Genomic DNA, 13,746 nt, shown 5'->3' on the forward strand with positions numbered 1-13,746 from the left:
AAAGGTAAAAGCGAAACAGAGACAGAGACACAATGTATTTATATCAGATTCCTCCAAACTCTTGTTTATTATAGATACATTGCTCTCCTGCCGTGTTAACCCAACTCTATAGTTTGTTCTGCTGGAAGAGAAAGGAGGCCCAAAGTATCAAGTTACCTCCAGTCTCCCAAACTCTTCCAGTCTTTGCCTTTCTCTTACCTCTCATTTGGGCGCTGCAAGATGACGCCAGCGTTTCGAGCCAACGGCTTGCTTGGTCGCGCAAATTGAGTTCTTGGTTGGAAAGGTAGCGTTCTATATTTTGCACAGCTGTTAGGACCTCTCGTTAGTCGTCCCGTAGTCGTGTTCCTTTGAGCCTACTTTCCTGTAGAACCCTTATAGCTCCATGAGCCTGGCTTTTTCCCTTGGACACCTGGCTCCTACTCCATCTCTCCCACGTTCATTAGCTTCTACTCCATCTCTCCCACGTTCATTAGATCATTTACCCTGGCTAAGGGCTTTAGCCTGCCCCCTGGTTGCTGTTTCGCGCGTGTTTCTGGGGTTTTAGCTTCTCCAGTTAGTCAACCGAATCCCTGAACTCTGAGAATGTTTATGCCCCCCGTCTTCGTTCCCTTTTGTAAGCTTATATGTTACATATTCGTGGTCCCTATATATGAGGGGGTGCTTCTCTTCATTCATTGTTTCATTCATTCAATAAACATTTACCAATCTCCTCTGTAACTCTTCAAGTGTAAAGAGCAACAGACAGCTTAACTATAACAGGAACAAGAGCTGCCTTGATTCTGTAGAAAATTGCCACATCTCTCGTCTTTCTGGAGGCAAATAATTATTGAGAGCCTTCTATATGTGAGACACAATTCAAGACAGACGTGATCCCTGCCCTGTTACCTTCGATGGGAGAAAGGCAAAAATCTTTAACAAACAAAATGATCACATTGTATACTGAAGAAAATAAAATAGGAATATAAGAGAGAGAATAGTTTTCTCTGAGGAGGTTTAGGCTTGACCTGATGAATATGTGTTAAGGTTGTGTAGTTTAAAAGGTAATATTTTAACAATTCAATGGTAATACAAATTTGGTATAAAATCAGTGGGCAGAAATAGAATGGTCCCTGTTGATCCTATTCTCTGTTGCAGAAAGGGAGACCCCTTCCAGGGTTCAAATGGGGGCTCTTGTCTTAACACTCGGAAATGAACTGTCTGAGGAGACACACATGCTGATAAAGCAGAGGCTTTATTGGGAGAAGGCACCCCGGTGGAGAGCAGTAGATAAGGGAAACTGGGAAGACTGTTCGGTCACATGGCTGATGGTTTTCTCTGTAGAATCATTCTGACTTAGGGTCCTTCCTGTTGGCGCATGTATTGCTCAGCCAAGATGGATGCCAGTGAGAAGGATTCTGGGTGGTTAGAGGACGCATGGCATCGCCTTTTGCCCTTTCCTTAATGCTTCCAGGTGGTGGCTTATCAGTTCTATGTTCCTCAGCAGGACCTTCTGTCATAAAATAAGGCGTGGAAGTAGTTACTATGGTGCCTGGCTGGAGTGGGCGGTTTCAGTCAGTGTGTTTCCCCTAATATCTCCACCGTGAAAAGTTTGGAGTATATGCTTCTTGATATTTTTATAAGCATACATATATGCATATTCATATATACCTTATGTTATTCTTCAATGCTTTGCAATGCACCAAGTTTTTTTCCCCCCCGTCTATATGCTTTCATTGCAGTGTATTAAAATTTTATCTCCTTTTTAATAACTGCATAGTATTTCACAGAGTAAATGTAGCATACTTGATTAAATCAATCCCTCAAAAGTAGACATTTAGTCATTTCCATTTTTTTTTAAAAAGGGCACATAGTGCTATAGGACATATAAATTTGACATAAATTTGTGACAGTATTGCTGTAGGAGATATTCATAGGATAAGTATTGTGGGGTTGAAGGATATATTTTTTTAAATTTTGAAGGAGTGTTTACTGGAATAGAGATGCGTGTTACTGGGAAAACCAAGAGAAATAACTAACAACAGCCAAAAAAGGGAACTATTTAGTCTAAAGTTTTGGGAAAGTCCATAAGAGAGTATGATTTCTTAAAAAGAAATCAGGAAGGAAGAGGACTGATGAAATAGTGCAAGGCAAACAAAGTTGCCTATAAATACTGCATCAGTGAGCACCAGTTGAAAGGTAGCAAGTGTGGGCAGTTCATTATTTAAAACTGAGTATGTATTGTTGAGTCACTTTTGCAAGAATTGCTAAGTGTAGGAACTTCCCTGGTGGCCAGTGGCTAGGACTCTTTGCTCCCAATTCAGGGGGCCCAGGCCTGACCCCCCAGTCGGGGAACTAGATCCCACATGCCACAACTAAGACCTGGTGCAGCCAAATAAGTAGTTTTTAAAAAGGGAAAGAGAAAAAAGGAATTTCTAAGTATAATGAAAACTCAAATTTGGAAAACTCATCAGTGGCCACAGGACTGGAAAAGGTCAGTTTTCATTCCAATCCTGAAGAAAGGCAAACTACCACACAATTGCACTCATCTCACATGCTATCAAAGTAATGCTCAAAATTCTCCAAGCCAGGCTTCAACAGTACGTGAATGGAGAGCTTCCAGATGTTCAAGCTGGGTTTAGAAAAGGCAGAGGAACCAGAGATCAAATTGCCAACATCCATTGGGTCATAAAAAGCTACAGAGTTCCAGAAAAACACCTACTTCTGGTTTATTGACTACTCCAAAACCTTTGACTGTGTGAATCACAACAAACTGGAAAATTCATAAAGAGATGGGAATACCAATACCTTACCTGTCTCCTGAGAAATCTGTATGCAGGTCAAGAAGCAACAGTTAGAACCGGACATGAAACAATGGAGTGATTCCAAATTGGAAAAGGAGTACGTCAAGACTGTATGTTGTCATACTGCTTATTTAACTTATATGTAGAGTACATCATGCGAAATGCCAGGCTGGATGAACCACAAGCTGGAATCAAGATTGCCGGGAGAAATATCAATAACCTCAGGTATGCAGATGACACCACCCTTATGGCAGAGAACAAAGAGGAATTAAAGAGCCTCTTGATGAAAGTGAAAGAGGAGAGTGAAAAAGCTGGCTTAAAACATTCAGAAAATGAAGATCATGGCATCCAGTCCCATCTCTTCATGGCAAATAGATGGAAAAGCAATGGAAACAGAGACTTTATTTTGGGGGGCTCTAAAAGTACTGCAGATGGTGACTTCAGCCATGAAATTGAAAGACGCTTGCTGCTTGGAAGCAGAGACATTACTTTGCCGACAAAGGTCCATTTTGTCAAAGCTATGGTTTTTCCAGTAGTCATATATGGATGTGAGAGTTTGGACTATAAAGAAAGCTGAGTGCCAAAGAATGGATGCTTTTGAATTGTGGTGGTGGAGAAGACTGTTGTGAGTCCCTTGGACTGCAAGGAGATCAAACCAGTCCATCCTAAAGGAAATCAGTCTTGAATATTCATTGGAAGGACTGATGCTGAAGCTGAAACTCCAATACTTTGGCCACCTGATGTGAAGAACTGACTCATTGGAAAAGACCCTGATGCTGGGAAAGACTGAAGGCAGGAGGAGAATGGGACGACAAAGGGTGAGATGGTTGGATGGCATCACTCACTCAATGGACATGATTTTGAGGAAACTCTGGGAGTTGGTGATGGACAGGGAATGCTACACAGTCCATGGGGTCACAGAGTCAGACATGACTGAGTGATCTAACTGAACTGAAGTATAATGAATTCTGCTCCTTAATATTTCGTTTAGTATACTGACATTCATATATCACACCACAGTCTTTGTTGATTGGTTTACAAACATTAAAATAAAAGCATAATTTTCTTAAGTGTTTGGAGGACTTGAAAGAACTAATAGAATATTAAGGGTGATAGAAGGTGGGTGTGTACTCTCTGAACACGGTATCAGATACTTCCCTAGCCATTTCATAGAAAAGAAAAAGGGACGTTTGGCTCATTTGTTGAGAACTGAGTGTCTTTGACAAGTCCTTGGTTCTCTTTAGTGCTCCTTTTCTTTCTATTCCTCTCCAGAATCTTATTTAAAAGTCAAGCATACTGGAGTGGGTTCCAATTCCTTTTACTAGGATATCTTCCCAGCCCAGAGTTGAATCTGGGTGTCCTGAATTGCAGGCAGATTCTTTACTGTCTGAGCCACCAGGGAAGCCCCAATGCCTCTGTCTATGGGAATTGTTCAGGCAAGAAGACTGGATGGGTTTCCGTTTCCTTCTCCAGGGAATCTTCTCAACCCAGGGATCGAACCCAGGTCGCCTGCACTGCAGGCAGACTCCTTACCATCTGAGCCACCAGGGAAGTCTTATTTTTCTAGAATAAATACCGATAAGTGGGACTGCTTAGTCAAATAATGTTTAAGTTTTTAGGAAATTGCCAGACTGTTTTTCCTGTTTCAGTACCATTTTGCATGCTAATCAGTTAGTTATGGAAGTTTTAGTTACATTACATCCTTGCAGCGTTGTTTTGTCAGTATTTTTAATTTAAGCCACTGTAATTTTATAGTGGGATTTCATTGTTATTATTTTCATTGCATTAATGATTAATGCTGTTGGGCATCTTTTCATGTGTTCATTTCCTATCTATATATTAATATCTTTGGTGCAGTGTCTTCAGATATTTTATCCGTTGTTTTATTGGTTATTTTCTTATTTTGGAGTTTTTAAATTTTTAAAAATGTATTTTAGACACAATTCTTTTCTCAGATATGTGAATTGTAAATACTTTCTCCCAGATTGTGGCTTGCCTTTTCATTCTGTTAATAGTATCTTTCATAGAACTGAAGTTTTTGGTGTACAGTTATCAGTTCTCTTCTTTCGTGGATAATGTTTTGTTGTTGTATTTAAAAACTCTTTTTATCTATTCCACATTTATGAACATATTCTCCTATGTTTAATGTGAAGAGTTTTATACAATTGACACTTGAACAACATGGGTTTGTTGTTGAACTATGGGTCGACTTATATGCCCTGGACCAGTCTTGAACTATGGGTCTGTTAGGGGAAGCACACTGATTGAAACCGCCCACTCTGGCCAGGTACCATAGTAACCATTTGCATGAGTTGTTTTATGACAGGAGATCCTGATAAGGAATATGGAACTAATAAGCCACCACCAACCGGAAGAGTTCGGGAAAGGTCTAAAGGAGACACTGAGTGTCCATCCACTTCCCAGAATCCCTCTCACTAGCATCCATCTTGGCTGAGCGATGTGTGCGCCACCAGGAAAGACTCTGAATTAGAATGATTGGCCAAAGACCACCCGGAAACTAATCCCATCACCATAAAACCCGACATTGTGAGCCACGCGGCAGAGCAGTTCTCCTGGTTTCCCTTACCCTACTGATCTCCACTCGGGTGCCCTTTCCCAATAAAATCTCTTGCTTTGTCAGCAGATGTGTCTCCTTGGACAATTCATTTCCGAGTGTTAGACAAGAGCCCAGTTTCGGGCCCTGGAAGGGGTCCGCCTTCCTGCAACAGGTCCACTTATATGCAGGTGTTTTTCAACAAATATGTTGGATTTTTTTTTTTTTTTTTGAGGTTTGTGACAATTTGAAAAGACTCACAGATTCTCTGTATTGTCTAGAACTATCAAAAAAATTAAGAAAAAGTTAGGTGTGTCAGGAATGTAGAAAATGTATACAGATAATACACTTAACATAAAAATATATATTCACTGACTGTGTCATTCAGTTCAGTTCAGTTCAGTTCAGTTCAGTCACTCAGTCGTGTTCGACTCTTTGCGACCCCATGAATCGCAGCACGCCAGGCCTCCCTGTCTATCGCCAACTCCCGGAGTTCACTCAGACTCACATCCATCGAGTCAGTGATGCCATTCAGCCATCTCATCCTCTGAGGTCCCCTTCTCCTCCTGCCCCCAATCCCTCCCAGCATCAGAGTCTTTTCCAGTGAGTCAACTCTTTGCATGAGGTGGCCAAAGTAGTGGAGTTTCAGCTTTAGCATCATTCCCTCCAAAGAATACCCAGGGTTGATCTCCTTCAGAATGGACTGGTTGGATCTCCTTGCAGTCCAAGGGACTCTCAAGAGTCTTCTCCAACACCACAGTTCAAAAGCATCAATTCTTCGGCGCTCAGCGTTCTTCACAGTCCAACTCTCACATCCATACAAGACTACTGGAAAAACCATAGCCTTGACTAGACGGACCTTAGTCGGCAAAGTAATGTCTCTGCTTTTGAATATGCTATCTAGATTGGTCATAACTTTTCTTCCAATGAGTAAGCATCTTTTAATTTCATGGCTGCAGTCACCATCTGCAGTGATTTTGGAGCCCCCAAAAATAAAGTCTGACCCTGTTTCCACTGTTTCCCCATCTATTTCCCATGAAGTGATGGGACTGGATGCCATGATCTTCGTTTTCTGAATGTTGAGCTTTAAGCCAACTTTTTCACTCTCCTCTTTCACTTTCATCAAGCAGCTTTTTAGTTCCTCTTCACTTTCTGCCATAAGGGTGGTGTCATCTGCATATCTGAGGTTATTGATATTTCTCCCGGCAATCTTGATTCCAGCTTGTGTTTCTTCCAGTCCAGCATTTCTCATGATGTACTCTGCATATAAGTTAAATAAGCAGGGTGACAATATACAGCCTTGACGTACTCCTTTTCCTATTTGGAACCAGTCTGTTGTTCCATGTCCAGTTCTAACTGTTACTTCCTGACCTGCATAAAGATTTCTCAAGAGGCAGGTCAGATGGTCTGGTATTCCCATCTCGTTCAGGATTTTCCACAGTTTATTGTGATCCACACAGTCAAAGGCTTTGTCATGGTCAATAAAGCAGAAATAGATGTTTTTCTGGAACTCTCTTGCTTCTTCCATGATCCAGCGGATGTTGGCAATTTGATCTCTTGTTCCTCTGCCTTTTCTAAAACCAGCTTGAACGTCAGGATGTTCACGGTTCATGTATTGCTGAAGCCTGGCATGGAGAATTTTGAGCATTACTTTACTAGCATGTGAAATGACTGTGTCATTGGTAAGGTTTTAGTCGGGGGCGTCCCTTGTAGCTTAGTTGGTAAAGAATCTGCCTGCAATGCAGGAGACCTGGGTTTGATTCCTGGGTTGGGAAGATCCCCTGGAGAAGGGAATGGCAACTCACTCTGGTATTCTTGGGTGGAGAATCCATCTTGTGTGGAGTCCATGGTGTCACAAGAGTTGGACCCAACTTAGTGACTACACCACCACCACCAAGGTTTCTACTCAACAGTAAGCTAGGGAGGGAGAATGGAGGGTGTCCGTGAAGACTGAAAACATGGAGAGTATTATTTTATTTTGTACTGACTGAGGATATAACTCAAAAGAGAACTTTTGTTGTTATTTTTTGTGGTAATTTTTCTCAGATTATTAAAATGATATCAAAAATTAAAAATTCTTATTGAACTCTCAGATTTTAATTTGAGAGTCTAGGCCATAGGGAATAGCTTCATAAAGCTGTGAAATGGAATATTTCCTGCCTTAGCGGTATACACGGATGGCAGAGCCTTTAGGGATTCCAACCTTCCAAATGTAAATTTCCAAGCCAGGAAGAACAATGCCAGCTATCCAGCAGCCATCAGCCACTCCCCATGGTTAGCCTGGAGGAGCTCATGGGGGTGGGAGAAAGTGCAAGTGCCAGCCATCCACCATACCCACCACTCTCTATGGTGAACAAATGAAGAATAAAGGATGTGAATAATCGAGAAGCAGGATGCTGGCCTCAGAGAGCTGAGATGCATATGAAAAGGATGCAAGCCCAGAGCTTGCATCTTCCCATATATAGAAGAGCACTAAATTTCTTAACTTGAGATATTTAGCTTCCTTAATTAACAATAATCTGATGTACTGACTATCTGCTCCCTTTGTTGCAAACTTCTGTATAAGCTGACTCCTTCCTCTGCCTCCTCAGAGCAGTTTCTTAGGCTGCTTGCGATGCTGTCTCTCAGGCTTGAAGTCCTAACAATTTCCACCAAATAGACATATAGCTCTCAACTTTTAGGTTGTGTGTATGTTTTTTTCAGTCAACAAAGCTTAAGAAATTCCACAATTTAGTGACGACTGTGCACAGATTTGCAGATGATACCATTCTAATGGCAGAAAGAGGAATTAAGGAGATTCCTGATGAGGGTGAAAGGAGAGTGGAAAACCTGGTTTAAATCTTCACAAAAATGAACACCATCCCACCCGGTCCCATCACTTCATGGCAAATAGATGGGGAAACAGAGGCAGATTTTATTTTTTTGGGCTCCAAAATCACTGTAGATTGTGACTGCAGCCATGAGATACAAAGATGCTTGCTCCTTGGAAGAACAACTATGGCAAAACTAGACAGCATATTAAAAAGTAGAAGCATCGCTTTGCCAACAAAGGTCTATACAGTCAAAGCAAAGCTTTTCCAGTAGTTATGTATGGATGTGAGAGTTGAACCGTAAAAAAGGCTATGTGCCAAAGAATTGATGCTTTTGAATTGTGGTGTTGGGGAAGACTCTTGAGAGTCCCTTGGACTGCAAGGAGATCAAACCAGTAAATCCTAAAGAAAATCAGTCCTGAATATTCATTGGAAGGACTGATGCTGGAGCTGAAGCTCTAATGCTTTGTCCACCTGCTGTGAAGCGCCCACTCATTGGAAAAGACCCTAATTCTAGGAAAGATTGAAAGCAGGAGGAGAAGCGGGTGACAGGATGAGATGGTTGGATGGCCATCACCGACTCAGTGGACATGAGTTTGAGCAAAATCCAGGAGTTAGTGAAAGACGGAAGTCTGGGGTGCTGCAGTCCACGGGGTTACAAAGAGTTGGACATGACTTAGTGACTAAACAACAAGTGCAAAATAAGCCATTGAGTAGAGTCTCAAGTCCTACCCACATAAAAATCAACTTATACAAAACACTATACTTTATGCTAGTTATATCCCCAAGGGTGTTCTAGCTATTCATTACAAGCTTTTACTAAAACTTCCTTACTATCTATAAAGATGTAATTAGCTACACATGGGCTTCCATCGTGGCTCAGCAGTAAACCCACTTGCCAATGCAGGAGATATGAGTTTGATCCCTGGGTCGGGAAGATCCCCTGGAGAAGGAAATGGCAACCTACTCCAGTATTCTTGCCTGGAAAATCCCATGGACATAGGAACCCGGCAGGTTACAGTCTATGGGGGTCACAAAAGAATAACCTTGCTGCTAAGCAACAGCAACTACAGCAACAGAATGACCAGTCACTAACTCTGCTGAGGGCCTGATTTCATTAATCTTTTTTTGGAGCTTCTCTGATCTTATTCCTTTTCGTGTTTATTTGGTTTTGTGTTTATAAGAATTTAGTACACTACTATGGATACATACACGCATACAGGCACATATCCCTAGCCTATGTGTATACATATATTTGGATATGCATACTAAAATTGTCTCTTCAACTATTAGGGTGCAAAATTTAACAAGATTAGAAACTGGTTGCTAAGAAACAAATGTGAATATAGAGGGCACTTTTGACATCTTTAATACAGTATTTATTATTTTTAAACCTGATTATAATTGGTTTCCCAGATACTGCAAAATTTTAAAAAGTTCTTGTTTATATACAACTGATGTCTATTCTGTTTTGTTTCCTCATTTTTGAATTAAATTATGTTGATTAATTTATAATTCATAAAATCTGAATTAAATCAGATTAAATAATTATCCACTGATACATGCAATCACGAAATTTAATTCAACATGTAAGATGAAGTGTCTGATAGTAAATTGTGTTTCTGCATTATCCAAAGTGATGAATTTCTAAGGCCTTTTTTTGTTCCCCCAAGATACAGTGTTTTTCTACACCTTAGAGTGGACATACAACCTTTGTGAATTAATTTAGTTTAGAAATTTGATAATTTTTGAAAAACAAGTGAAAATATAAAAACATTAAACAATTATGAAATTGTGATGGTCTATTATATAAAGACGGAGAAGGCGATGGCACCCCACTCCAGTACTCTTGCCTGGAAAATCCCACGGACAGAGGAGCCTGGTAGGCTGCGGTCCATGGAGTCGCGAAGAGTCGGACATGACTGAGCGACTTCCCTTTCACTTTTCACTTTCATGCACTGGAGAAGGAAATGGCAACCCACTCCAGTGTTCTTGCCTGGAGAATCCCAGGGACGGGGGAGCCTGGTGGGCTGCCGTCTATAGGGTTGCACAGAGTTGGACACGACTGAAGGGACTTAGCAGAGAGATTATATAAAGTAGTTCATCCATTTAATCTTTTAAAAATCATCTAAATAGGTGTATTCAGTTCAGTTCAGTCATGCAGTCATGTCCAACTCTTTGCGACCCCATGAACCGCAGCACACCAGGCCTTCCTCTCCATCACCAACTCCCAGAGTCCACCCAAACCCATGTCCATTGAGTTGGTGATCCCATCCAACCATCTCATCCTCTGTCATCCCCTTCTCCTCCTGCCGTCAATCTTTCCCAGCATCAGGGTCTTTTCAAATGAGTCAGCTCTTTGCATCATGTGGCCAAAGTATTGAAGTTTCAGCTTCAACATCAATCCTTCCAATGAATATTCAGGACTGATTTCCTTTAGGATGGACTGGTTGGATCTTCTTGCAGTTCAAGGGACTCTCAAGAGTCTTCTCCAACACCACAGTTCAAAACCATCAGTTCTTTGGTGCTCAGCTTTCTTCACAGTCCAACTCTCACATCCATACATGACCCCTGGAAAAACCATAGCCTTGACTAGACGGACCTTTGTTGGCAAAGTAATGTCTCTGCTTTTCAATATGCTATCTAGGTTGGTCAAAACTTTCCTTCCAAGGAATAAGTGTCTTTTAATTTCATGGCTGCAATCACCATCTGCAGTGATTTTGGAGCCCCAAAATATAAAGTTTGACACTGTTTCCACTGTTTCCCCATCTATTTCCCATGAAGTGATGGGACCGGATGCCATGATCTTCGTTTTCTGAATGTTGAGCTTTAAGCCAACTTTTTCACTCTCCTCTTTCACTTTCATCAAGAGGCTTTTTAGTTCGTCTTCACTTTCTGCCATAAGGGTGGTGTCATCTGCATATCTGAGGTTATTGATATTTCTCCTGGCAATCTTGATTCCAGCTTGTGCTTCTTCCAGCCTAGCGTTTCTCATGATGTACTCTGCATATAAGTTAAATAAGCAGGGTGACAGTATACAGCCTTGACGTACTCCTTTTCCTATTTGGAACCAACCTGTTTTTCCATGTCCAGTGCAAATGTCATATATACATGGTGATGTGGGTTTACAGAAGGCCCCCTGACCTGATCTGAATTTCTGAGGGAAGTGATGATTCACGTAATTCTTAAAGGATGAATAGAAGTAAGCCATGTAAAGAGATTCTGTAAAGAACATTCCAGGCAGAATGAACAGCATAAAAAAGACCCCAGTTTTCCCCCATGATTTCTCACATGTGAAGATTGAGGAACTGTTATTTGAATCTTCCCCTGGAGATCTTTTATTCTTCATGGTGGTCTATAAGTGCATTTTAAAGAACAGATCAGTTATAGCATCCAATAACATGACCCGCAGTAAATTTTCTATTTAAAAAATTTTTTATATCAACCATTTGAAGAAAACTGACCCAGTGCTAGAGTGTTCACTTTTACCTGGCCATCTAAGTCTCACCTAGCAATTGTCCTAGCCCATCATTCCTTTATCTGACTCTGCTCTTCTTCAATACACACTACATTACACTCTGCTTCCAAAGGCGCCTGTGAGTCTAAAATTCTCCTTCCCTGCAACGCTCACCCATCCACTCAGAACAGATCTCCGTAAAAGACTAGGAAGAAGGTTTCATATCTCACTGGGTTCAGTCACTGTCCATTTTAGTACTTATTAATTTTTTTCTTTCTGGAGTGATTTATTGGTTGACTTTGATTTCAGGGCTTTGTAATCTCAAATTACTGATTCAGAGTATGATATTAAAGGGCCTGACTTGTTAGATTATTTTCAGTTTGGGAAATAAATTATTATTTCTACAGTGGTAAATAAAAGCATGATAATTTGAATCAATGATTCCTTATGATCCATAGGTAAAATCTAGGCTTCTTGATCTGGCAATGAAGTTCAATTCTGTTCAGTCACTCAGTCGTGTCCGACTCTTTGAGACCCCATGGACTGCCACACAACAGGCCTCCCTGTCCATGACCAACTCCTGGAGTTTACTCAAACTCATGAACATTGAGTCTGTGTTGCCATCCAACCACCTCATCCTCTGTTGTCCTCTTCTCCTCCTGCCTTCAATCTTTTCCAGCATCAGAGTCTTTTCAAATGAGTCAGCTCTTCGCATAGGGGGCCAAAGTATTGGATTTTCTGCTTCAACATCAGTCCTTCCAATAAATATTCAGGACTGATTTCCTTTAGAATGGACTGGTTGGATCTCATTGCTCTCCAAGGGACTCTCAAGAGTCTTCTCCAACACCACAGTTCAAAAGCATCAGCTCTTCGGTGCTCAGCTTTCTTTATAGTCCAACTCTCACATCCATACATGACTACTGGAAAAACCATAGCCTTGACTAGATGGACCTTTGTTGACAAAGTAATGTCTCTGCTTTTTAATATGCTGTCTAGTTTGGTCATAAATTTTCTTCCAAGGAGCAAGCGTCTTTTAATTTCATTGCTGAAGTCACTGTCTGCAGTGATTTTGGAGCCCCCCCAAAATAAAGTAAGGCACTGTTTCCACTGTTTCCCCATCTATTTCCCATGAGGTAATGGGACCGGATGCCATGATCTTAGTTTTCTGAATGTTGAGCTGTAAGTCAACTTTTTCACTCTCCTCTTTTACTTTCATCAAGAGGCTCTTTAGTTCCTCTTCACTTTCTGCCATAAGGGTGGTGTCATCTGCATATTTGAGGTTATTGATATTTCTCCTGGCAATCTTGATTTCAGCTTGTGTTTCATTCAACCCCGCATTTCTCATCATATACTCTACATATAAGTTAAATAAGCAGGGTGACAATATATAGCTTTGATGTACTCCTTTCCCTATTTGGAACCAATCTGTTGTTCCATGTCCAGTTCTAACGGTTGCTTCCTACCTGCATACAGATCTCTCAAGAGGCAAGTCAGGTGGTCTGGTATTCCCATCTCTTTCAGAATTTTCCACACTTTGTGGTGATCCACACAGTGTTGATCCACAAAAGGCTTTGGCATAGTCAATAAAGCAGAAATAGATATTTTTCTGGAACTCTCTTGGTTTTTCTACGATCCAATGGATATTGGCAATTTGATCTCTGGTTCTTCTGCCTTTTCTAAATCCAGCTTGAACATCTGGAAATTCACGTTTCACGAGTTGTTGAAGCCTGGCTTGGAGAATTTTGAGGATTACTTTACTAGCGTGTGAGATGAGTGCAATTGTGCAGTAGTTTGAGCATTCTTTGGCATTACCTTTCTTTGGGATTGGGATGAAAACTGACCTTTTCCAGTCCTGTGGCCACTGCTGAGTTTTCCAAATTTGCCGGCATATTGAGTGTAGCACTTTCACAGCATCGTCTTTTAGGATTTGAAACAGCTCAACTGGACTACCATCACCTCCTCTAGCTTTGTTCATAGTGTTGCTTCCTAAGGCCCACTTGACTTCCCATTCCAGGATGTCTGGCTCTAGGTGAGTGATCACACCATCGTGATTATCTGGATCATGGAGATCTTTTTTGTACGGTTCTTCTGTGTATTCTTGCCACCTCTTCTTAACCTCTTCTGCTTCTCTTAGGTCCATACCAT

The sequence above is a fragment of the Budorcas taxicolor genome, chromosome 2 (genome assembly GCF_023091745.1).
Source record: "Budorcas taxicolor isolate Tak-1 chromosome 2, Takin1.1, whole genome shotgun sequence".
In the NCBI taxonomy this organism is placed as follows: Eukaryota; Metazoa; Chordata; class Mammalia; order Artiodactyla; family Bovidae; genus Budorcas; species Budorcas taxicolor.